A 25489-nucleotide genomic window follows, 5' to 3' on the forward strand; every position below is an offset into this window, starting at 1 on the left:
CCAGAGAATTAAAGATAGGATGCTCTGGGCCCTTCCTCAAAATGGAGCATTCCTTTTTAACATGTTTCTCCTTGTTGTAGATCAACACCTTCTGCTAAAGGGATGATGCTATAATGTTGGGATTTCAGGCACCGGGCAGCAGGAGAGAGATAATTGGGAGCATCAAGTTTCCTGATGCCCTAGACTAGCCTGTGGGTGAAGCAAATATTACTTGATTAAGTTGGGCAAAAGATCTCCAAATAACAAATGGAAAAACTGAACTGAATTTTCTGCATTTCCTTCTTTCTAAATGTTTATTTAGATGATATGGATTTCTTTTCAGTGAACAACAAATACATTTTCATGAATGTATTCCTGGGATCTCTCTGGTAAGTCCATAGGCATAGCCCTACAAGTGTATCTGTGTTAGCTTCCTCTGTCAGGGAAAGGCAATAATCATTGGATTATTTTCTTCTTAGGTTGCCTAAATACTGAGTATAATATCCATTACATGTCAGATTAACCAATGCTGCTACCACTACAGTTATTTCTTGAGAAGGATTGGAGTTACTATGTACCCCTATGGCCACTGGGGCTGTCACCTTCCCTGTTGATGGTCTCCAAGGTTGTCTTCCCTCATGGTGAGGAAGCACTAATCAGTTCCTGGTCAAGTGGTAAGTCTACCATCACTAGAGATATTCAAACAGAGGCTAGCCATTGTAGAGGAGAGTCTCCAATTAAGTAGGAAGTTGAACTTGATGACAGAAAAATTTCTTTGAATGCTGAGATTTTATCAGGAAGTGACAAAGGGTATAGTTGGCCTCAGGTCTTGACTCTCTAAAGATAGAAAGTAGGCAAGTACCTGAATCAAATCTCCTTCCTGGCTTGGAATTGGCTTTGATCCCTTCCAATAACCAGGCTGACATAATGCTTGGGGTGTCTTTCTTGGGAAGCCATGGCTCCGATGCTTTTGTCCTTGTTGCCCAGGCTTCTGGTTGGCCCTGGATGGCTCTGGAGTCCTCAGGCTGCCGCAGCCTGGGTGGGGAGCTACCTGCCAACATATCCAGAGTGCAATTAAGAAACTGCATTTTTCTCCTTCTTGATTCTCTAATTGTTATTTTTGTCCCTGCTTTAAAATTGTCCCCGGATTTCATTTTATCTTGCCCCAGCCCAGTGCGCCTGGCAGAAAAAGCCAGTTTACTCAGCGGGAGGCAATTTCCCCAGTGTGTCCGGCGATAATTCTAACACGGCTGCTTTGTACATATAATTATAAAACCAGGGGCCGCCAAAGTGCACCTATGGAGCAGAATCTTGACTGTTCTCGGCTCTGTTTTAATTATTAAGCCTTAAAGCAAAAACTAGGTTTCAAAGAAAACTTTCTGTACAGTCCTCAATAGAGTTAAAGGAGAAACATTTTAAGCTGATGAGCTGACACTTGTAGAAGCAAATATACTAAATAAATCATGATTCGTTTTGGGGGCAAAGTCTGACTTACATCAACTCTGGAAAAAAATGGAGCCTAATGAGTGACAGTTTGGTATTTTTCTGTCACTTCCTGAAGTAATGGCCGCAAGCTGACATCGCTCAGTGGGTGTCTCTTACTTCTGAACAAAAGTTTTTTGGAGTGAGATAGACAAGGTAGAAATCCCAAGGTGACTGGAAGGAATGTCTAATGAGTGGAAAGACATATTTACTGGCAGTCTGTATGTAAGCTGTGACAGTTGACAGGACGTGATTGTAACAAATATAGTTGATGAAGAAAAGGCTGACAGACGGAGAGTGAAGGGGGGAGAGAGAGTCAAAAGCCCTGCATTGGCTGAACCCTGTTAATGGTAAGTTGGTAACAAAGCATGAAGTCATGAAAGGGAGCAGGGATCTTGCACTGATGTCTAAACACTGAAATGTGTAGGGTTTGCAGGTTGCTGTAATAGGTTCAGATTTGTTGACCTTTCTGCCTTCGACTTTAGAGGCTGGTGGTTTCAGGTTGCATTTGGGGCCAATTGACAGCCCCAGATCTCATGAAATAAGGTGAGTGCCTTGATCTCAAAGGCCAGGATGATTAGTAGGGTTTGAGTCCTTAATTTGTAGTATCCTTCATTGGAAAGGCTGTAATCGCCCAGAGTGACCCAGATCTGATTGGAACTGGGCCACGTTGGAGCTAATGTGTGAGAGGGAATTAGCTCAATAAAACGATTTCAGAGATCATCAGATCAAATGAGTGCCACCCTACCCTGTAGTCTTCCCCTGTAAAAGCCCACACTCTCTTCCTCCATACCCTCTTTCCTGACTGGCCCCCCAACATAAACCTAGTTATTGGCCCTGAAAACACAGAGACAACTGGCATATTAAATGATGACGCTTTGTAACTGACTGGTCAGGGTTTCAACAATGGCTTGCCAATGAGCTCTGCACTTCTACCCCCAGGCAAATGTCACACTGAAACGAAACACAATCTTTTTTCATCCTACATGCTGTTTTCTATGCCACAGATTATTTTATAGTTGAAAATAGGTTAACTTTTAAAAATGCACACCAGCCAATCACTTTTATCATGAGATCATTTAGGAGGGAAAAATCGATTCAGTCAAAGGGTTGCGAGACCTTGGGCAAGACTTTGACCTTGACATTTTTAAATGAAGGAGAGTGAAGGACAAAACTGACCCGGGCATTTCTAAAGAATGAAAAAAGGCAAGGTAGGAGAATGGCAAGAGTTGGGGGGGGGGAGGCGGCTCAAATTCTGTGAACCTCATCGACCAAAGGAGTTGGGTTTTTACCATTCACCGTCTTCTATCATCTTGAGTTTTAATTTGTCCAAAGACAGTTTTTCTGAGTTCTAGACTGTATTTGAGCTCCGCTTTATGGTTTGGAATATGTTTCTCTTAACACTTCAGTTTGAAATGAAACCACAATTTATCAAATTTAATGTAGCTCACCAATAAAACTAAAGGGGGAAAAACCCTTTGAACACTGTTACCTAATCATAATTCCTGACATTTATATAACACTTAAAGTATATGAAATGTTTACATACTTGATTTCAATTAGTCTTTACAGCAATTCTGTGAGATAGATCCTTATATATTTTATCATGTGGTTCAAAGCCCAGAGCCTCCCAAAGACTCTGAGTTCACATGGATAGGGTTCAGTCCTGAAGAGTGACCCCAATGGGTCAGTTTCTCTCTTTGGTTCATCATCTTTATTCCAAAGTTTTACTCTAAGGAAGTCTTCAAAATAAGGCTTAAGTATACCACGTATTGGAGGTAAGTAGGTGGCTTAGTGGATAGAGCACTGGGCCTGGAGTCAGGAAGATCTGAGTTCAAATCTAGCCTCAGACACTTAACTAGTTATGTGACCCATAGCAAGTTACCTAACCTTGATACACTGGGGAAGCAAATGGCAAACCAGTATCTTTGGTTTGATATAGCACATGGGGTCATGAAGAGTCAAGCATAACTAAATAACAACAACAGTTCAGGTCAAGATTTCCCCAATCTGAACAACAATGTCCCCAACTTCCACAAAGGTACTTACTGTATGTTGTAGGTATTTTATGAGAGTAGTCTTTCTATCATCAACAGAAAATGCTTAAGATGCAAAGGACTTGCAGGGGCCCACAGACAGATACAGATACTATAAATTAGTTAAAAATCTTAGTTGCCGAGGTGGAGCCAAGATGGTGGAGTAGAAAGACGCACATACACATAGCTCCAAACCCACAACCCATAGAACATCTGTAAAAAGGAACTCACGGCGAATTCTGGAGCAACAGAGGCCATAGAACAGTGGAGCGAAGGAGATTTCTGTACCAGAGGGACCTGCAAACCTCTCGCAAAAGGTCCTTCGCTCCGCAGACTGGGCACTGCAGACTGGGAGCCCAGCACAGCCCTGCTGCACCTGTGGCACCGAGAGCAGATTCGAGCGGGCTTCAGAGACGGAATCTCCAGCGGCTGCGCGGGTCCCTCCACCCACAGGTGACGGGGGTCGGTGAGAGGGTCTCTTTGGCGGGTCGAGAAGGGAGTGGGGTGCCCCCATAACTCAGGCCCCCTTTGGTGGCAGCAGCTGAGGCAGCGGCAGACCAGGGCTCCCCAAGCAGGCAGGAGCCTGGATCCATTGTTGAAGGTCTCTGCATAAAGCCCCTGAGGGAACTGAGCCTGAGAGGCGGCCCTGCCCCCACCTGAGCACCTGAACTTAATCTCACACTGAATAGCAGCCCCACCCCTGGCCAAAGCCCTGAGGCTGGGAAGCAGCATTTGAATCTCAGACCCTAAGCGCTGGCTGGGAGGATCAGGAGGTGAGGTGGGTGTGAGGAGAATATTCAGAGGTCAAGTTATTGTCTGGGAAAATGCCCAGAAAAGGGAAAAGAAATAAGACTATAGAAGGTTACTTTCTTGGTGAACAGGCATTTTCACCCTTCCTTTCTGATGAGGAAGAACAATGCTTACCATCAGGCAAAGACATAGAAGTCAAGGCTTCTGTATCCCAGCCCACCCAGTGGGCTCAGGCCATGGAAGAGCTCAAAAAGAATTTTGAAAATCAAGTTAGAGAAGTGGAGGAAAAGCTGGGAAGAGAAATGAGAGACATGAAGTCAAAGCATGAACAGCAGGTCAGCACCCTGCTAAAGGAGAACCAAAAAAATGCTGAAGAAAATAACACCTTGAAAAATAGGCTAACTCAATTGGCAAAAGAGGTTCAAAAAGCCAATGAGGAGAAGAATGCTTTCAAAAGCAGAATTAGCCAAATGGAAAAGGAGATTCAAAAGCTCACTGAAGAAAATAGTTCTTTCAAAATTAGAATGGCACAGGTGGAGGCTAATGACTTTATGAGAAACCAAGAAATCACAAAACAAAACCAAAAGAATGAAAAAATGGAAGATCATGTGAAATATCTCATTGGAAAAACAACTGACCTGGAGAATAGATCCAGGAGAGACAATTTAAAAATTATGGGACTACCTGAAAGCCATGATCAAAAGAAGAGCCTAGACATCATCTTTCATGAAATTATCAAGGAAAACTGCCCGGAGATTCTAGAACCAGAGGGCAAAATAAATATTCAAGGAATCCACAGAACACCGCCTGAAAGAGATCCAAAAAGAGAAACTCCTAGGAACATTGTGGCCAAATTCCAGAGTTCCCAGGTCAAGGAGAAAATATTGCAAGCAGCTAGAAAGAAACAATTCAAGTATTGTGGAAATACAATCAGGATAACACAAGATCTAGCAGCTTCTACATTAAGGGATCGAAGGGCATGGAATAGGATATTCCAGAAGTCAAAGGAATTAGGACTAAAACCAAGAATCACCTACCCAGAAAAACTGAGTATAATACTTAAGGGGGAAAATTGGTCTTTCAATGAAATTGAGGACTTTCAAGCATTCTTGATGAAAAGACCAGAGCTGAAAAGAAAATTTGACTTTCAAACACAAGAATGAAGAGAAGCATGAAAAGGTAAACAGCAAAGAGAAGTCATAAGAGACTTATAAAAGCTGAACTGTTTACATTCCTACATGGAAAGACAATATTTGTAACTCTTGAAACTTTTCAGTATCTGGGTACTGGGTGGGATTACACACACATACATGCACACATGCACACACACATAGAGACAGAGTGCACAGAGTGAATTGAAGAGGATGGGATCATATCTTAAAAAAATGAAATCAAGCAGTGAGAGAGAAATATATTGGGAGGAGAAAGGGAGAAATGGAATGGGGCAAATTATCTCTCATAAAAGAGGCAATCAAAAGATTTATTAGTGGAGGGATAAAGAGGGGAGGTGAGAGAAAAACATGGTTTACTCTCATCATATTCCACTAAAGGAAGGAATAAAATGCACACTCATTTTGGTATGAAAACCTATCTTACAATACAGGAAAGTGGGGGATAAGGGGATAAGCAGGGTGGGGGGGAGGATGGAAGGGAGGGCATGGGAAGGAAGGAGCAATTTGAGGTCGGCATTCATGTGGAGGGACAGGATCAAAAGAGAATAGAAGTAATGGGGAACAGGATAGGATGGAGGGAAATATAGTTAGTCTTATACAACACAACTATTACGGAAGTCATTTGCAAAACTACACAGATTTGGCCTATATTGAATTGCTTGCCTTCCAAAGGGAAGGGGTGGGGAGGGAGGGAGGTAAAGAAGTTGGAATTCAAAGTGTTAGGAACAACTGTCGAGTAATGTTCTTGCCACTAGGAAATAAGAAATACAGGTAAAGGGGTACAGAAAGTTATCTGGCCCTACAGGACAAAAGAGAAAATGGAGACAAGGGCAGAGAGGGATGATAGGAGAGAGGGCAGATTGGTGATAGGGGCAATTAGAATGCTTGGTGTTTGGGGGGGGGAGGGGATAAAAGGGGAGAAAATTTGGAACCCAAAATTTTGTTAAAATGAATGTTAAATAAATAAATTAAAAAAAAAATCTTAGTTGCCCATGGAAAGAAACTCAACTTGGGGTTACTCTCAGATCAATCCTTTGATATTAGGTGAGCCTCTTTTTTCCCCAGAGCACTACATAGTCTTCTTAACACTTACAGTACCATTCTGCGGCTTAGACTTCTTTGAGAAGGTAAACTCTTTGGAGTTGCTGAATGACTTTCTTCAGAGTTGCACTGTCCCAGTAACTTGCCAGCTTTGCTCTTCAAGTAAGATGCTGCTTAGGATCCAGGATGGGTTACAGTCTTTTTTCCCTAAGGATAGGTTGAATAAGGCAATCTTGGGAACTGCCTAGAAGATTCATTGCTTTAAGAAATGCCAATGAAGTACTCTCTCAGGCCACATACAAGCACATGCCTACCATGTCCATATGCTTCTGCCATAGGTCACCATTACAACTCTGGGGAATTCAGGTTGGATATTAAAAGAAACCCCATCCTCATCCTCTTGAAGTACACAAGAAGGCCTAAGGGACAAGATGAGTGGGGCATTCTGGAGAGTAAGAAAGATGAAAGTAGAGTGGAGCTAGCTCTCATAGTTGGCTGATTCTCAATCACTTAGTTGGTGACTCCTCTGATCAATCCTCTCCTTCTTATGCACATATTTAGAAACTGAGTCTCAGGTAGGTAAAATGACTTGTCTATAATTACTGAGTAAGTGTCAAATGTGGGATCTGAACCCAAGTCTTCCCAGTCCCAAGTCTAATACTCTAACAACTAGACCATATAAAAAATTAATCTAAAGCATTATCTTTACAATGGAATGAAAGAATGAGGCAGACTGGGCAAGCTGTACTAATTCATTGCATACCGAAAAGACTCTATTCTCAGTTCAACAGTGAGTATGTCATTCTGTTCACAACTTACTGGGCTCCATTGAGCATCTCACTGATGTTTCTGCATTTCTTTGTCAACCAACGATTTCTGATAACTTCACCTAATATGGCCTAGGTTAATTAGGAGAACGTGAAGGTCCCATTCAATTCAACAAGAAATTATTTCCACAGAGGCTAAAGTATTCTTATCAAGGGGACAAGTCCTCCAGGGTAAGTGACCACATGGATTATGAAAATAACGATAACTCACATTTACATATCTCTCTAAGGAATGACCAGAAAGAATAGGGTTCTAGCTCTAGTTTAAGGAAAAGATTTAGATTGGAATTGGGCGCTTAAGTTTTTGAGGGGGAGGAGATGGTCCTTTCTTCTATTCATCCATACAGTATGAAAACAAAGGATAGTGTGGGATAATGGAAAGAGCAGGGGATTTGGTGTTAGTCACCCTGGATTCAAATGGGATTTACAACTTGTCAACTACTGTATCATCTTGGACAAATAACTTCCAATCTCAGATCCTCAGTTTCCCTATGTGCAAAATAATCACTTTAGATGCTCTCTAAAGCACCTTCAGCTTGAAACATTTTATGCTTATTTCCACTTTTCCCCCTCAGTTCTATTTCAGGTTCCATATGGTGCCTGGAAATCCTGGAGAAGACCAGAGATAAGAAAGGGAAAGGAAGGCTAATCCTGCTCTTAACCAGCCAGAGGACACTGTATTTGTTTATAAGAAGGCAGGATGCTTTGATTGCCATAAATCAATGATCTTTGAACAACCACACAAATCAACACGGTCTTCAAGGCCAGACCTTGAGGAAGTCAAGGCTTCTTAAGGGACAGCTTAAATCAAAATGGAAAGACTGTCCAACCCTGATCCTGGTACCTGTGTCCTAAGACAACTATGGCCTATGGACTGAGTTGCCAATGAATAGGTTTCTTGGAAGTCACTGTGGACATAAACAAGTTTCCAAACCTATTTAAAGAGAATTATCTGTAAATGTGGCACCTGGTGACGACCGTTCCTGCTTTTCTTCCTCTTTACTATGACACTGCTCAGTGTGGGATGGCAGGGAGTAAATGGATGGATGACTCATTGTTTAATCCTAATGAACAATACATTCACTACTGTTGGAGGAGCCAGTATGGCGCAGTGGAAAGAGAGTTGGACATCTGAGTCAGGACAGGTTCAAATCTTATTGTTGGCATGTACTACATGTGAGATCATGTACAAGTCATTTAACTTCTCTTAACTGGCCTTAGTAAAAGGGGGGGGATTGGACTCATTGCCTTCTAACTTCTATTCCTGTTTTAAATCTATGACCTTGTAATCTTCTCATAGTCTCATTTCCCTCACCTATAAAATGGGGGTAATGATACCCATAATACCTGTTGGATAGAGTTAATGTCAGAATTACATGAAATAATGCTTACAAAATGCTTTGTAAGCCTTAAAGTGTTATGTAAGTCTCAACTAGTGTTTAGATTGTTCTATCCGAAAACCAAACGAAACCAAACCAAACCAAATCTGGGTTTGGACTTGTTCAGTGAGCTTTCTTTCCCACTTATAGTATTTTTCAAGGAGGTCCAACAACTCTCTATATAAAATGATATTCCTTCTCCCCCATCTCCTCCAAGTTCCCTAATTTGCACCCCTTTACCTTTTTTTCCCATCAATTCTCACACAGCCCACCTTTCTGCCTCTTCTCATCTTCCCTCACCCCATCCCTGAGTCTAGTTTTGAGCTAAGGGCTATCCAGTTCTGTAATGATTAAGGACTTAAGATTAGGAGGAAGAAAAGAAAATTTCCCATCATGCCTAGAGGTCCAGAATGGACTAGACACATTAGGGGATTTTTCTTTTCCCTGAAGTATATTGGTTGAGAGAGGAAATAGATTTCTGTTTAAATCCTGAAAAACAACTTCTAACAATCCTGGCTATGGGAGATTGGTTTTTCATCAATTGGTGTTGGTTAACTCCTCATTCATTGTGCTATCAGATATTAGGAGCTTAGTGAAGAAACAAAAGTTCAAAAACCTCCAAGGTCTAGTCCTTGGACATCCTAACCCAGTTTCAGCTACTAGTCATTTTTGGAAGACATTGATTATCTCTGCCATTCAGCCAACCCAGAGACCTGTGTCTCTTCAGGACCTTCAGGATGAAATGTAAGTCAAAGGCATTACTGTGCATGAAATTCTCCACCTGCAACCTTATTCCCAATATTCATCACTGCAGGCATGCATAGATTCTGGTCCAGATGCACAAGGGTTTGCTGAACACTCTGGGATGAGCAGTACATTGGCTCTTTCTCTTTCTCTCAGAGTAGTATCATGATTTACCCTCAGAGAAAGAGTCACTAGCCTTCCTCCATTAGAAAGGAGATCAGAGGGCCAAAGGGCTCCCTCCTGTTACGTCTGCTCCCTAGGGTTCATGGTTCTCCTAGCCCATCCTGTTTTATTCCTGGGTTTAAAGGCAACTCTGGTTTGCTTTGAGACTCTATCCTATCCCTGTATCTGACACACCTTTCTTACTCCACCCCCATCAATGTTGATCCCCTTGTTCAATGATCTTTCACTCTGTGCTCCATGTACTGCTTTGCCATAGCTCTCTTTAATCTACTAGTAACTCTGACTAGTAACACTTGATGTCTGGCCCTCCACATACCACCTGTACCTGGTAATTTGCCCTACAGTTCCCCTAACTTGGGTCCTAGGTGTGAAACTATGGACTAGAAATTCTAACCTAAGTCCTACTGCCTACCAAAGTCTACCTCAGTATCTCCTTTCATTGAATGGGAGAGAAAAGTCCCAAGCTTCATCTGAGAGTGAAGACAACTATTCTAGAATTTGGAGTCAAATACTTTCTATATAGGATGCTTCCAAACCTATTCCTAAAGGCACCTCTCTGGGACCATCAAATGAGGCAGGTACTCTCAAATGACCAAAGCTGAGGCCAGTGGAGAGTTTTTTGAAGGCCTATTTATAAAGGGATTCCAGAGCTCAGACCCTTAAGAACCAGAGCCTTTTGCCTCCATGTTCAATTTCAATGTGAAGCAAGCTACCCTCATACTTCAATAAAATAAAATAAAATAAAGCCAGTAGAATTGTCTCTGTCCTTTCTGAGCCACAGCAGAACTTTTCTGAATGCCGAATCAATGACTTTTCCCCTTGACCTAGCATGCCGTATGCAGACAGACATTTTACAGTAACAATTATAATAGCTCGGTGGGAAATTGCAGTCTGGCTATGCAGCTGAATTCATGCCCGGCTTCAGCTTCAAACGTAGGTATCAGGGGCAAATTAGCACCGACACAAAGTTTTGGATTTTATAAAAAGTGCCAGGTTGGGAGAGGAGAGGTGTAATTGTTCCTGCGGTAGAAGGTGAAGGTTAATACTCAGGGCCTTGGCCATCTAACTCCTGCTTTCTCTTATGCTGTACAGCATGCGCTTTCAAGGCTGCCAAGCACACTGAAGCTCATTATATTTCCTGTCATAATATGACTCCATTGGAAAACCCATCAGACCCTTTGCCTGCTATTGAGGAGGTTTGATAAGTCACCAGTTCTGGAGTTTGGAAGGGGAGGACAAAAACTCAACTCTTCTGGGGTTTCTCCCTCCCACTTCCATCCAGCCTCCTAAGAGGGTCATCCATGAGGACCAGAGGCTCTGCTGGTGAGTCAGATCACCATGGACAGAAGAACATGGCAGTCTTCAGAGCATTTCCATTAGGCCTAACTACTCACCAGGATGTGGAATTTATTCCTCCCCTCTCTGGACAGTTGGCGAACTTGACTAGACTCAAAATGAGCCTCTTTGATTCCATCTGAAAATTAGATCAGATTTGATAAAGTAAAGATGTATCCTTTGAAGTATTCCCTATCAACATAAGTGCTAAGAACACTTGAGTGAGGGAATTTTAACAGTTTTGAAAGGCATAGCAAAAGAACTTCAATAAGGATTGCAGCTGAGGGCATGCCCAGAAGGCACGAGACTGACTGCATCTATCCTGCAGGCAATAAGCAATTGCTAAAGATTTCAGACTTTTTAAAGTTCAGAGTTCAACTGGTAGGAAAAAAAAGTCAAAAAACTTGGTTTCACTTCTGATAGGCCAGGATCTCTGGTTTGCATTCTTTTAAAATAGGTTGTAATAGGTAGGGCTTGGGGGCTTGGGAGGTGTATTCAAAAAGTCAGTGTATGTGTCTGTAATTCCCTCCCAGGGCTTGTTTACTTGGGGTCCAAGAACTTGCCTTGTTTTTGTTGTTTTTTAATATTTTGAGAACTGTATTCCAAACCACTCCAAGTGAATGAAATCATTTTCAGCAAATTAAAGGCAGATGGAATTTAGGTTTAGTTTAATGCTGGAAAGTGTAGATTTATAATAACTTGGGAAGATTCTTTAGTTAAAATATAAAATGAAAGAGAGAAAACAATAATAATTAGAATTTCTATAGTTCTGTGCAATTTTCAAAGTATTGTGTAAATAATATCTAGCACTCCTATAGCACTTTTAAGGTTTGGAAAATGCTTTATATATACGTATATATATATATATGTATACGTATATGTATATGTGTATATGTATATATATATGTGTATCCTCATTTGATCCTCACAATTATCCTGTGAGGTAGTTGCTACTGTGGTCCCCACTTTAGAGGAAAGGAAACTGAGATCGGGAAAGGTGCCCAGATCCACACAAGTCATAGAGTCTGAGGCATTATTCAAACTTCAGTTTTCCTGATTCCAGACCTAGGGTTCTTTATTTTTCTGTGCGCAAGAATCCTTTTCTAAAAAATTTTATTCTGAACTCAAGAAATAAAACAAGCGTTTCCATAACATCATACAATAGAAAAAAAGGATGAGTGAAAAAAGATGCATGGGCAACTGTAAATCTATTACGTACAACTCGTTTTAGGTATTTATTAAAGTTATTATGTAACTTTTCCCCCTTTTTTCTTTTCCCCTGCCCCCTAGAAATGGCTACCATTAGACACAAATATGTATATATATGTATATATATATATATAACACATATTATGTATATATATGCAAAATCATTCTGTCTATCAGTTCTTTCTCTAGATGCAATTTTGTCTCCTTTACCATCAAATCTATTCTAGAGAAAAAAAAAGATTAGTGATGGACCAACTCTTTTTGGAACGTCATTTTCTAAGAGTGACAACCAGGACTCTCAAATTATATTCATGAAGTCTAGAACACTGTAGGTATCCCAATATTAATCAATTAAGATCTTAAACATCAAATGACAGTATTTAACATTTGTGCAGGGAGTTGGCTGAGTGACCTGGGACCAGAAAAATTCTGTCAACTAAGTAGAGTCCTGGTACTCAGGATGTATCCTACATAATATTTCCATGAGGTACTCCTTCAATCTCAACTAATAATAGCTCACATTGGCATAGCATTTTTTCATTACCGAATCATAGAATGTCAGAGCTGGAAGGGACCTCAGAGGCCAACTTGTACCTGAATAAAGCTTCTCTTCATAACATACTTGGCAAATGGCTATTCAGCATTTGTTTGAAGACCTTTTGTGAGGCTTCAGAAGACAATCCATTATACTTTCAAATGACTTGAATTTTTAGGGACTTTTCCTTTATATCAAGCCTTATCCTTTCCACATCGTGACTTTCCCCATCTTAGTTATACCTTGGGTTGACATAACATTAAATGGTGATTTTTTTTGGAGTTTTGGGGAAGCTGCAGATGATATATGAAGGCCAGCAGATAACACAAAAAAAATTTAGAAACTCAGAAATGCATAAAATATATGCATAGCACTGTATAATATCAACATATTTTATCTTTCAGTATCATAATAATTCAGACTTCTTCTCTGGTATGAATGGAGGGCCAAAAAATTTTACCCAGATTTTCTATATCTAGAGGGCAGGGAGCACTGTGTCCCTAACTCTCAAGATGTGGAAAGGATAACAGTATAGTGCTCTATAATTAAAGACTAATGAGAGACATCTGAGTATATTGGCTAGAGACCTGGCCTGGAAGACTAATGGTCAAGTCCAGCTTTTGAGATATATTGCCTAAGCAACTCTGGGAAAATCATTTAACCTTTCAATGCTATTGTAAGATTATGTTACATAGAGGACAACTTCCTGCACTGGTAAAGGGAGTTTCCTCACTTGGGAATTTCCTATAACACCAATGAAATCATAGGTCTGATCCCTATTTCTAATTACAGAATCATTGCCTGATTTTATTTCTTTGCACCTTTAACTCATTGCCCCTAGTTCTACCCTCTGGTACTAAGCAGAAAAAAACCCAATGCTTCTTCCATAATCCTTCTAATTCTTGAAGATGGCTATCATGATCCAAGTCTTCCCTTCTCTGAGTTAACTATCCTTACTTCTTATGGACTGAAGAGTCTTTGGCATCATAGTCACCTTCTTCTGGACTCTTCCCAGCTTTTCAGTGGCTTTCCTAAAATGAGATACTCAAACTGAACCCCATTCTCTAGCTGTGGTCAGAACAGGGCAGAGTATGATGGGACATTCACCTTCCTGTTCCTGGACACTGGTCTTCTCCTAATACATTCCAAGATGCATTTGGCTGCCATACCTTATTGCTGAGTCTTTGGCTTGAAGCCTGTTAAATCCCCCAGGACTTTTTTTTCAGATGAACTGTTTCCTAGTGATTCTTATCCTCTTATATTTGCGAAGTTAGTGCTTTGAAACCAAGTGTGAGTCTCTATATTTATTCCCATTCAATTTCATTTTATTAGAGGATCAGCTTAGTATTCTAACCTGTCAAAATCAAATTAGAAAACACTCAGATATATACATTATTTAATTTTGTCCACACAAAGTACCACCAAAGAAAGTAGTTTGATTATCACTATGCAGGTTTCACAACGAAGAAATTATGTCAGAAAGGTGAAGGAACTGACCCTTGGTTGCATAGTTAATAATTGGCAGAGATGGGATTTGAATTGAATTCTGATTCCAAAATGGCTCCTTTGGAATTCATAATACTATGAATTCTCTACCCTAATCCTAACTCAACTCAGTCTCTGGTTTTCTGCATATTTAGATAGACTTTTGTAGATTTTACTGGTGAGAATTCCAATGAGATCCTGTGACTTTACAAGCTTTCAAGACATTTATGATGACCTGAGCTCTGTCTTCAAGACTCAGTTTTGGAGGGAGTGTAGGTAGTGGAAAGGATTACTGTGATTCCCAGGAGATACCATGGAATCAGATGCTGCCTAATCTTTTCCAACTAACTCTTCAGCAGTCATAGTCAATCAGTAATAAATATTTGTTAAAAAAAACCTCCATGCACTGAGGCACTAAGGATACAAAGAAAGAAAAAAAAAACAAAGCCCCAGTCCCCACTTTTAAGGAGTTTACAGTCTAATGGGAGAGACAGCGTGCAAACAACTATTTACGAACAAGACTACTACTGGATAAATTGGAGATAAACTATAGAGGGAAGGGATCAGGGATATGAGTCAGGAAAGGCTTCCTGTAGAAGGTGGGACTTTGTCTTTCCTTCCTGATCTCAATTTCCTGAATTCCCTGACCTCCTTCAAATCCCAGCTAGAGTTCTAAGCATGAAGGGAAGGGAATAAAAATGCAAAGAACTAGTAGATGGTGTGTCCTGTGTGAGAAACAGCTGGTATCTCTAGACTGCAGAATAAGAAGAGTAAGGTGTAAGAAGACTGGAAAGGTATGATGGGGGGCAGGATATAAAGAGCCTTGAATGCTAAACAAAGGTTTTTATATTTGATGCTGAAGGTGAAAAGGAACCCTGAATTTACTAAATAGTGGTGAAAGGAGGGGAGGAAGCTGCCATGACATGGTCGGACCTGAGCTCAAGAAAGACTAATTTGACAGTTGAGTAGGGGATGGCCTGGAGTGGGGCTATGAGACTTGAGTCAGGAAGACCAATTGGAAGGTAATGGTCCAGGTTCGAGAGGATGAACGTCTGCTCCAGGTAGGTGGTAAGTACTAATTCCACTAGTCAATGTCCTTTCAGCACTTCATGTCACCTGGTCTATCCTGACAGGTCATTTCTTCTTTTGTCTTATAGTGTCCTCATCTTTTTCAAGTATCTTGAGGTCAAGAAATGGGATAAAAAACATTATCAACAACATGTCTGACTAGAAAATGAGAGACATAGCAGCTGGATAGCCCAAGTGTCAATACTGATACCTGCAGACATGTAAATAATCACAGAAAGGCTCCCAGTACATTGAGTGGATCCTCTATAGAGGATTTATAGAAAGATATGGACTAGAATTGCACAGGAGGGAGTGTGACTGAGTTGCAACCTGCACTGGTGGAGGGAACACTCACAGTGATGAAATTGAGATACATCTAAATCTAAATAATTCTCTCCTCTCCTCACTTTTCCCCCAAGATACTTGGTTTTCACATACAATATCTCTTAGATATTGTATTTCCCAACAGTGCCTTAGTACAAAGCTCCATCCACAGGATATAGCCAATCATTGTTGATGACCACCTGGTTGACTATATTCTTCAGTTGGTTTGAGATTTATTTTTTCTAACTCTAAAGTTTGGAAGTTGTTATTCACATCATCCTGAAATTATAGATGGAATTAGGAAACTCCATGAAACAATCCTATGCATCGTCAGCCAATATGTTAGAATGTAAGTTTCTTTAGGGCAAGGACTTTTCATTTTTGTCCTCATTTTTGTTCCCACTACCTAACATTAAGTGGTATGTAATAAAAGTGTGCATCAATTGATTGATCAATTGATGGCATATTAAATACTTTCATGGATGTGCCCAGCATGGCTCTATGTGGATCTACTTCAATTCAAACCAGCACTTCTTAAATTGTGGTTCCAGAACTCATATGGGATCTTGAAAAATTTGGCAACACTAAAAGGTTTCTGAATGCGCAATGACCAAAATTAATTCAGAATCAAATACGTAATGAATCTGAGGTATTCCTGACAGCACTTAACCATGTTGCATCCCCAACTTCACTATAGCCTTGGTTCTGAACACAAAACATGAGCACTTTGCCCTATGCATGCCTTTAAGCCAACAACCACTGCTGAAACTTGAAATTAGATGTGAATGGAAAAAGTTTAAGATTTAAACTACTGAGAAACCAGAGTAAGTGGGGAATGTCAGTATTCCTTTTAGTCACAAATAAAGTTCACCTTTCCTCAGATTCCCAAATGGCTTTTTACCTATGCCATTTTGTGGAATTCTCAAGGCAGCTAGGTGGTGAAGGAGATAGAGCAGTCAGGCCGATCTGACTTTAAATTCAGATTCACAAACTTACTAGCTGTGTGACCTTGGCAACCTCTCAGCCTCAGTTTCATTATCTGTAAGACTGAGGAAATAATGACATGGACATAGGGTCCATGAGAATCATTGTGATTTAAAATGTATTGTGCTTTGCAAACCTTAAATTCACTATATAAACCCAAACAAATACGATAGTCTCTAATTATGTGTGTAAGTGAATGAGCCTTAGAGCATTCAGAACTCACTTAGGTGAGGCAAATAAACATCCGTGCCTGGAAGAGGTGGGGGAGGGTGGACTAGGGTGACAGGTGGGAAGATGGCTTTTCAGATATTAAATAGAATCAAAGTGAAATTGGTCAAGTAATCTTCGTGCCTGGGTGGGAAGGAGGTCTGCTAAACATTATGGAATTTTTATTGGGAATGGGAAGAAGACCTTGGGCACTTCCTCTCTTACTATTCACAGAGACATCTTTCTTTCTCCTTTTCCCTTCCTAGTACCATATGATGGAAGGAAAGCTGAATCTGGAACTAAATGACTTGGGTTTGAATCCTGACTGCCACTTAATACTGCTGTCCTTTTGGGGGAAACCTCAAACAAGAGGTCTCCACACTTTTTTTTTTTCCTTTTTGGAGAAGCTTTAGCTTTTTTCAGACTTCTCTCCCAATTAGGTAATTTGGTACCTGTGTGGTTTCCTTGAGAGCTTAATAAAAATTGGGTGATTAGAAGACCTCAGGCAGCACTTTTTAAATAGTCATTAAACAATCATTACAGATGGAAACAGCTACATCCTGGCTGCTGGGAGAGTGTGGCTTATTATGACATAATCCTTTTTCAAGTCAGAATGAATGTGTAATCAAAGCACAAAAGGAACCTGTTTCAAAGTTCTGAGCCTTCCCAGGCAAACCTATAAGACATCAACCAGCCTAAATTGGTGCCCCAAATGTTCAATGAACATTGACACAATGTGCAGTGTTCTAAGTAACACACCACTTAAGTCATTTTCTCCTCCTTTTGGGAAAGACTTTGTAGCTTCTTGTCTCCCCACAGCAACCTGCCTCGTTGACATCCCTCAAGTTGGAAAAATGGAGTCTTCATGGCAGGCTTTAACTTAACTTTTGAGGTAGTGCTTCGAAATGCTTTCTTCTCCTTGGGATTAATTGGGATAATGAATTAACAAGTGATTACTGGAGCAATTCAGTTGCTCCGGGGTGGGCAAGGTCAGGGCTAGGTTGTTTTGAGCAGTCTCTGGAAGGTCCTTTACCTTACAAATAGCTGACTCCCCATTCACTTGCCTGCAGCGTCAGAAGCTCCATCATTAGACTCATTCAGAGGCCAGCTCGTCCAATTTCCTCATTTTTACAGAGGGGGAAATTAAGTCTCTGAGAGAGGAAATAACTTGCTTATGTCATAGAAGTAGTAAGTGACAGAACTTGGATTTGAACCAGGTTCTCTGGCTCCCAATTCAGAGTACCACCTTATATTTCTGTGCCTCTTTCTTTCTCTTTCTTTCTTTCTTTCTTTCTTTCTTTCTTTCTTTCTTTCTTTCTTTCTTTCTTTTCTTTCTTTCTTTCTTTCTTTCTTTCTTTCTTTCTTTCTTTCTTTCTTTCTTTCTTTCTTTCTTTCTTTCTTTCTTTCTTTTTCTTTCTTTCCTTCCTTCCTTCCTTCCTTCCTTCCTTCCTTCCTTCCTTCCTTCCTTCCTTCCTTCCTTCCTTCCTTCCTTCCTTCCTTCCTTCCTTCCCTCCCTCCCTAGTGGCAACTGGAGTTCAGTGATTTACCCAGGATCACACAGCTAATAAGTGTCAAGTGTCTGAGGATTTGAACTCAGGTCTTCCTGGCTCCAGGGTCAGTGCTCTATCAACTGTTCCACCTAGCTGCCCTAATACTATACTTTCTTCTGATGAGTTGGAATTGAGAGGTTTGAATTGATTGTGAAAAATCAAGCATGTCCCAAAGGAAGAGTATTGAGACACTATGGGAAGATGGTACACACAAGGGCTGGTATTTCCTTTGGGATAGTTAATAGAGGATACTCATCAAAGGAATGGGGGTTTTCACCACTTCATAGGTCTAGAGAGAGAGGCAACCTTAGAAGTCATCTAGTAAAGGCTTTCTTTTTGCAGATGTGAAACTGAGACCTAGAGAATTTAAGTAATGGGACCAAAGTCAAATCAGAAGTAAATAGCAGAACTGAGATTTGAACTCAGGTCCTCTGACTTCTCTTTTCCAGAAGTACTGGGATAAGGAATGAGGAAGGAGGACATAAGGCCCTGGGCTTCCTTTAAGGTAGGCGGATTTTGTGTAGGGTGCTTTCAGAGTGGGAGTGTCCTCTGGGAAGCAGCATAGGGTCACAGAAGAAGTGCTTTCCCCCCATGAAAGGAAACAGCAAGGAGGTACTGACTCTTGGAGCATCTGGATTTACCAACTTCCTCTCTGATATCTGCACTATAGGAAAGATGTTTGCAATGCAGACCCGAGGAAATTGAGAGTATATCCAATGGAGGTTATAATGCCTCGACATCAAAAAGCAACTGGCTGAATAACCAATTGAGCTGGAAAAAGATTCCATCAAGGTTAATTGGCAGTAGGAGCCTACTTTTACTGATTGGCTGACTTTTTTCTCCCTCCCCTTTTTCAAATGATTAGCTGGCTGTTGTGTAGTGAACTGTAGTGAGGTTGGCAAACTTTCAGAACTAGCTACCCTTGCTCTTTTCAGTTGCTTTTCAAATGGCCACCCTTGATCCTTTTAGGGGAGATGCAGACAGTTCTGTCAGAATAATTGGAGGGAGTGGGATCTGAAGAGATACCGGGAGATACCAGCTCAGAAAACATCCTCTGGACACATCCTACCAATTAAAAAGTCACTTGAGTACTTTGGTATAGTGCCAAGAATGCTGGTCTTAGAATTGGGTGATTTAGGTTTAAATTCCAAATAGAATACTTGCCAACTGCATGACCATGGAAAAGTTACCTCTCTGTACCTCAGTTTCCTTTCTTGGAAAATGTGGAGAAAAATTCTTGTACCACCTATTTCAGAGAATTGTCATGAGGAAAGTGATTTGTTTGTCTCTAAGTTATATGTCTGTGTGTGTAAGTACATATATATCAATATGTTGTGATTTATTGTGATAAACACCATTATCATTTTTGTTACTATTATATTTGTTCTCATCTTATATTCAACAGAATTTAGAAAGAAATGGTCTGAAGACCAGGGATGAATTGCTAGCCTACTAAATTCTTCTATGTTTGATGTTCAACAGATCATTGCATAGGTAGATAAAATGAAAGCTTTTTTGGTAGTTATTTTAAAATAATGGGATGCAAGCTCATCTGTAGGGCCACCGAAAGCATCTTTGGGATAGATAGGATGATGGAGATGACCTACGCTACATCCTGTTCATTCATGGTTTTGACATCTTCTGTGCCTTGATATGTTGAGAGCTTTTCAGTTTATGTAGTTTGGCAAATAGAAATATTCAGTCTGGTGACGTCTGTTAGAAAGGTTCACGAATTGTTATGGGTCAATATTATGTCTGCTTGAATTCTGCAGGCTTCAGAGATGTCAAGTCAACTAACACTTCTTAAGCACCTACTGTATTTCCACTTACTGTATTGAGCACTAGGGATACAAAGAAAGGTAAGCACACTCCTTGCCCCTGGGGGGCTTACGTTTTAACGTGGGGAGATGACATGCAAATAACTGTGCACATATAACTCTAACCAGGTTTGTAAGCTATATGATTTGCCCTCTGAGCATCCATGTGGTTAAATGCTGTAACTCTAGACATTATGTAAGGCTTTAAGATTTGAAAAGTATTTCATACATATTTCAGTTCATATAAATATTATGAAATATTAAGTCCCTAAAGGATTCAGAGTTGGGACTCTGAATTCCTTTCCTAGACTATAAGCTTCTGGAGAGCAGGTATTATGTCAACTGTAAGGTAAAGAAGCTTTAAAGTTTATTGGGTGAATATTATCATTGCAAATTTAAGACATACTGATTAATTACATGTTAAATGCTTTCATGGATATTCCTAGAATGGTTTTATGTGGATCTATTTGTGGTTTTAAATTTATTGAAACTAAAAGAATATTTTAAAGCCTGTTTAGTTCTAGGTTATGAGCTCCTTGAGTGGAGGGATAGTGTTTGCCTTTCTTTGCATCCCTAGGACTTAGTACAGTGTCTCTAATAGAGTTTGGTGCTTAGTAAATGTTTGATGGCTTGACTTGTTGAGTTGACTTTATCATCTTTATATAAAACCTTCTATATCCCAAGATCAGAATCTTGGTAGTGACTGGGAGAACTTATGTGAATAGCCCATCATAGTGACCCAGACCATTCTCCCTTTCAGCCTATCTTTCCTGGCTTTGTGACCTTTGAAGTTGTATTAAGGACCTGAATCTTCACTACTGTGTCAGGGTTAACCCTCCTCCTCAGAGTCATAGAAGTCTTCTTTTAAGTGGTACAGAAAATCCCTGGGGTACTTTGCATAGCTTGGATGAGCTAAGGAAGAGGAGGATGGGAAACATCAATGAATAAAAAGGGGGCATTAATACCTTTCCCAGCCCCAAAAAGACTCAGTGGGAGGCACACTGCTTGGATGCTAGGGAAAGAGAAGAAATGAATTGGACTGTGCCCTAATTTGGCTGGGAGTTGGAAATGAGGACTTTTGAATGAAGTAGAGAGGGATAGAGATTCTTACAGTCACTAAAGGAGACCCTTTGTGTGGAGGGAAGGGCTGTAGGACCCCAATGAAAGAGCAGAACGCCTGAAATGACTCACAGGCATTCTGACCTTGAGCCTTCCTGAAAGAACTGGAAATTTTCAAATAGCTCAGAAGCTTTTGGTCCTGGCTATTTCATTTTGAAAGAGATGTAATACGGATTACACTTCCAGGGTAATCCCTCTATGGTCAAGCTGCTGGAGAGCTGGCACTGTATCTTGGGAAAGAGGGAAAACAGTGGGAAGCTTTGGCAATGGTAAAAAGAGACATGATGATGAGCAGCCAGTAGCTATGGACAATGAGCATCTTAGGAAAGAGATCTGACCTGCTATGAGACAGACCACAGCACCTGCCAAGAACAGATGATAGCAGCAGTGGAGTGACGGAGCATTGTTGGGAGGGAGGGAGAGCCCAGTATGATTGGGGGTCAGAGCAGTGATTGGAGGAAGAGTCTGCGAAGTAACAATGAGCCACAGAGTGCTGATGGGCAGAAATGAATCCAAATTTAAGGTCTATAAAGGCCTCCTTTACTACTTTTTGAAAGCATGAATTCTTTCCCCTTGTAAGGGTAGGGATAGGAGGGCTCCAGGATAGTACTGTAAGTCTCAAGGCCTGTATAGTCCCTGGGGAGGCAGATGCCCTCAATTGTTGTGTTGTGCGTGTCTGTGGAGGCAATAGTATTGTTTGACAATCTAGTAACCAAGTTATTTTTCCTCAGAGAAAAGAGAAGAGGCTTATCCAGGGTAGTACTATAAGTTAGGAGGTTTGTACAAGTTCCTTTGGGAGGATAGGGACCCATTAGGAAGGCCAATGTTCTCATTGTCACTGGACTCCTGCTGTTTTTGTGTTCTTAACTGTTAAACCAGCCTGTTCTGTGTTTGGTATTTTGTGGCTCTAAGTGCTTATAAAAAGGCAGATGAGTCAGAGAGGGAGGTTAGAAATCTCCAAAGTGTACCTAGGTCTATCATACCTTTGACATAAGAATACATTCATGGTCTACTCTTAGCTAATATAACTTAATGCTTAATAATAAAGGTATTAATACTTTCTTAATAGGCATGAATCAAGGGGTCATTTTTTTTGGTGTCAGGACCAAAATCTCTCAGTGGAAGTTCACATGGTCTTATCTGGGCATCAAAGGTGCTCAGCTTTAGTCATTATCATCATGGTCTTTCTCAGAAAAAAAGAGATTTTAAAGTAAGATCATCTTCACCAAAGATATAAGTTACATTAGGTCAGTGAGAAGGTCTCTGAAACTTGTCTTTGAAGAATTTGTGGTTGAGATTTGCAGCACTCATGATTGGAACATGGACTTGACATTTTCTAACTGATGTGTGTGTGTGTGCATTTGTGTGTGTGTGTGTGTGTGTGCGTGAGAGAGAGAGAGAGAGAGAGAGAGAGAGAGAGAGAGAGAGAGAGAGAGAGAGAGAGAGAAAGAGAGAGAGTGCCTTGGAAAAAGCCCTAGACTGGGAATCCACATTGACATTTTATAAACTCCTGCTGTGACACCTGTGATTACTTGTGACCATCTTCAGCTTAGGCTCTCCAAATTAGCTCTTATACTTCCTTCCTAAAGTTAGTAGTATGACAGCAGGGTCAGCTAGGTGGTGCAGCGGATAGCGTAGCAGTGCAGGAGTCAGGAGGACCTGAGTTCAAATCTCACCTCAGACACTTGAGACTTACTAGCAGTGTGACCTTGGACAAGTCACTTAACCCCAACTGCCTCATCCTGGGCCATCTCCAGTCATCCTGATGAATATCTGGTCACTGGATTCAGATGGCTCTGGAGGAGAAGGGAGGCTGGTGACCTGCACAGCCCTTCCTCACTCAAAACAAAGTCAAGTGCAAATCATGTCATTATTTCTCTGATGGCACAGTCTTCTTCAGCAACAAAGGAAGAATGCACAGTATGACAGCATGACGATATTGAAATTATCCAGCAAGGGAGTGCAATATCTGAGTTGCCCACCAGGTAACACTCTAGAGTTATCAGGTTCATAGATGTAAGCTAACCTGAAAGACTAGCCACTAGAGGGTGAGTAGCCTAAACACAACTGTGCAACTTCACAATCACAGAGCCAGCAATTAGTCAGACAATCAACAAACATTTATTAAGTGCTTATTGTGTGCCAGGCAATTGTGCTAAGTTCTGGGGATGTAAATATAACAAGCCTCTAGGAGCTTACATTTTAATGAGGAAAGACAACATATAAAAGGGAGCTGAAATATGAGGGGCAAGGTGCCTATGCTGTGTCATTGTTACAAAGTCTACAGGCAGAAGCAGAGCCAATAAAGAAGTGAAAGGTGACCAGTCTGGGGGGCTTCCCAAAATGAAGGCCCCATGAGGAGCTTATCAATGGGAGAGTAGGGCTGAAGGGGCACAGGGATGTTTTGCAGTGAGATGACTATAGGTGCTAAGGGGAGTTCCTGAGTGAGATGACAGCTGGTAGTGGAGTCTGGACAGTCAGAAGCAGAGCCAGAAGAGGAAAGAAAATTGACTCTCTTGGGCCTCTCCCCTCCAATGGTGGTAGCACGAAGTTCAAGCCCACAGTAGCTGGGGGACAAAATGAAATATTCACAATTTGAAAAATATGAAATCTATAGAACCCTGTGTCTTGACTCTCCTCACTTTGGTCATGACCACCCACATTCACAAGACTCAGACATTCAAATATTGTGATGATAATGTTTATTTAACATAGTAGAAATGGAAGAAAAAAGTTAAGCATGTCTACAAGGAACTGTTTGTCTCTAGTCATCATCTGAACTTCCTTTTTCTTGCCTTCCCAGATCGTATTTTTTTTTTGGTGGGGAGGGGAGAGGAGAAAAGTGGAGAGGTGATGAAAGGAATCTCTTATAACTCAAGAAAAGGAATCAAAGATGAGATCATATATCCAAGACCCCAGTTCTGGATCAGAGTGCAGCAAGGGAGTCAAGTCCTCCTTATTCACTGGCCAAACAGATTCTTAATTACCTGCTAGATTCAGAACTCAGAGTTCTTTGTTCTGTGCAGCTCAGTCCCTGTCCCTGTTTTAGGGTCTGCATTGCCTCCACAATGCTGGCCTTTGATTACTTCAGTCACTGGCCCATAGAGTCTTGGGCTGCTATAGTAATAGCCTCAGAATAGCCTCTGCCACTCTATTATACCTCATTGTTACAGCCAGCAAAGTGGGATTTTTTTGTTGTTTTCTTTTTCGAGTTCAGTTTCCCAGGCTCATGCTAAATTGTGAGAATCTGAAGGCTCAATCTTCTTTGAATCCTGATAGCTCACAGCTGTGTGGAGTTACTTAGGTTTCATGCATACTGAGTCTAATCCAGTCAGGAGCTGAGTCTTTGCTATATATAGTTTTGCTTTGGCTCACTCTTTGGAAGAAGGTTCATGTGTCAGATGAGAGTCTGGGTAGCCGTTAAGGAGCCCCCTGACTTTGAAAACTCAGATGTTAGTGCTTCTTTCTCTGGTAATTACATATGTACATAATGGTCAGACAGTTGGATCTGTCTGTTGATCTGTGATGTATGTGTTGCTTGCGGTCAGGCAGTTAGAAGCCCAGTCTGCTGGTCTCTATTTCTCTGCTTATATTTTCTCTGTTAATATTTTCTGAATAGCTATGTTTTCTAGTAAAGCAGATCTAAGAACTTGTGCTAGCAGCCATCCTGGGTATGCCAGTGTGGCTGTCTTTATACTCATACAAGCCTATTGTTCCCATTGCATGGCAGCTACCAGTCACCCACAGACACCTGCATGAAAATCAGCAAGTTCAGTTCCAATGGCACCATCAATGACTGCAATTCCATGTAGAAAAACTTTTCAAGAAGTAGTAGGATGTGGAGGCCCACTCAATCCTGCATACCTAGGTACATATATGACCCACTACTCAGACTCCTAACCTGGCACTCTGATTGGAAAGAGTTTTCCGTATTCAGTCCAGACTCAGATCTGCCATTTTGTTTTTTATCCTTCTTCATGCCATGCTATTGGCACTATCTACTAACTTGAGTTCTGGGAACAGTAATTAAATCAATAATATAGCTCTGGGAGAGGAGAAACATTCTTCCTGGCTGCCATTCCTTTGCATGGATTAATTACCTTCCCCCATTAGGATCTAAGCCCCTTGAGAACAGAGATTGTCCTATTTTTTGCATTGGCATCCTCAATAGCACAGTGCCTGGCACATAGTTAAATGTTTAAATAATTTTAAAAAATTGTTATACAGATTGTTTACCTTCCCCTACTTTATCACATAACTTTC

The 25489-nt window shown here is 40.9% G+C and overlaps 1 long non-coding RNA gene across 2 annotated transcripts; it reads right to left on the reverse strand.

Annotated features, from left to right (window-relative positions):
• Positions 1-749: 749 nt before the first annotated feature.
• On the reverse strand, positions 750-16531 carry LOC140524459 (uncharacterized). Of its 2 annotated transcripts, none has more exons than XR_011973731.1 (4): positions 16451-16531; positions 10988-11067; positions 6518-6667; positions 750-1030 (listed from the first exon to the last, which is right to left on the reverse strand). It is a non-coding gene; the product is annotated as an uncharacterized lncRNA (long non-coding RNA). The 2 variants fall into 2 exon arrangements; XR_011973730.1 differs by having other exon boundaries at positions 6513-6667.
• Positions 16532-25489: the final 8958 nt, after the last annotated feature.

This window comes from Notamacropus eugenii, chromosome 1 (assembly GCF_028372415.1).
Source record: "Notamacropus eugenii isolate mMacEug1 chromosome 1, mMacEug1.pri_v2, whole genome shotgun sequence".
NCBI lineage: Eukaryota > Metazoa > Chordata > Mammalia > Diprotodontia > Macropodidae > Notamacropus > Notamacropus eugenii.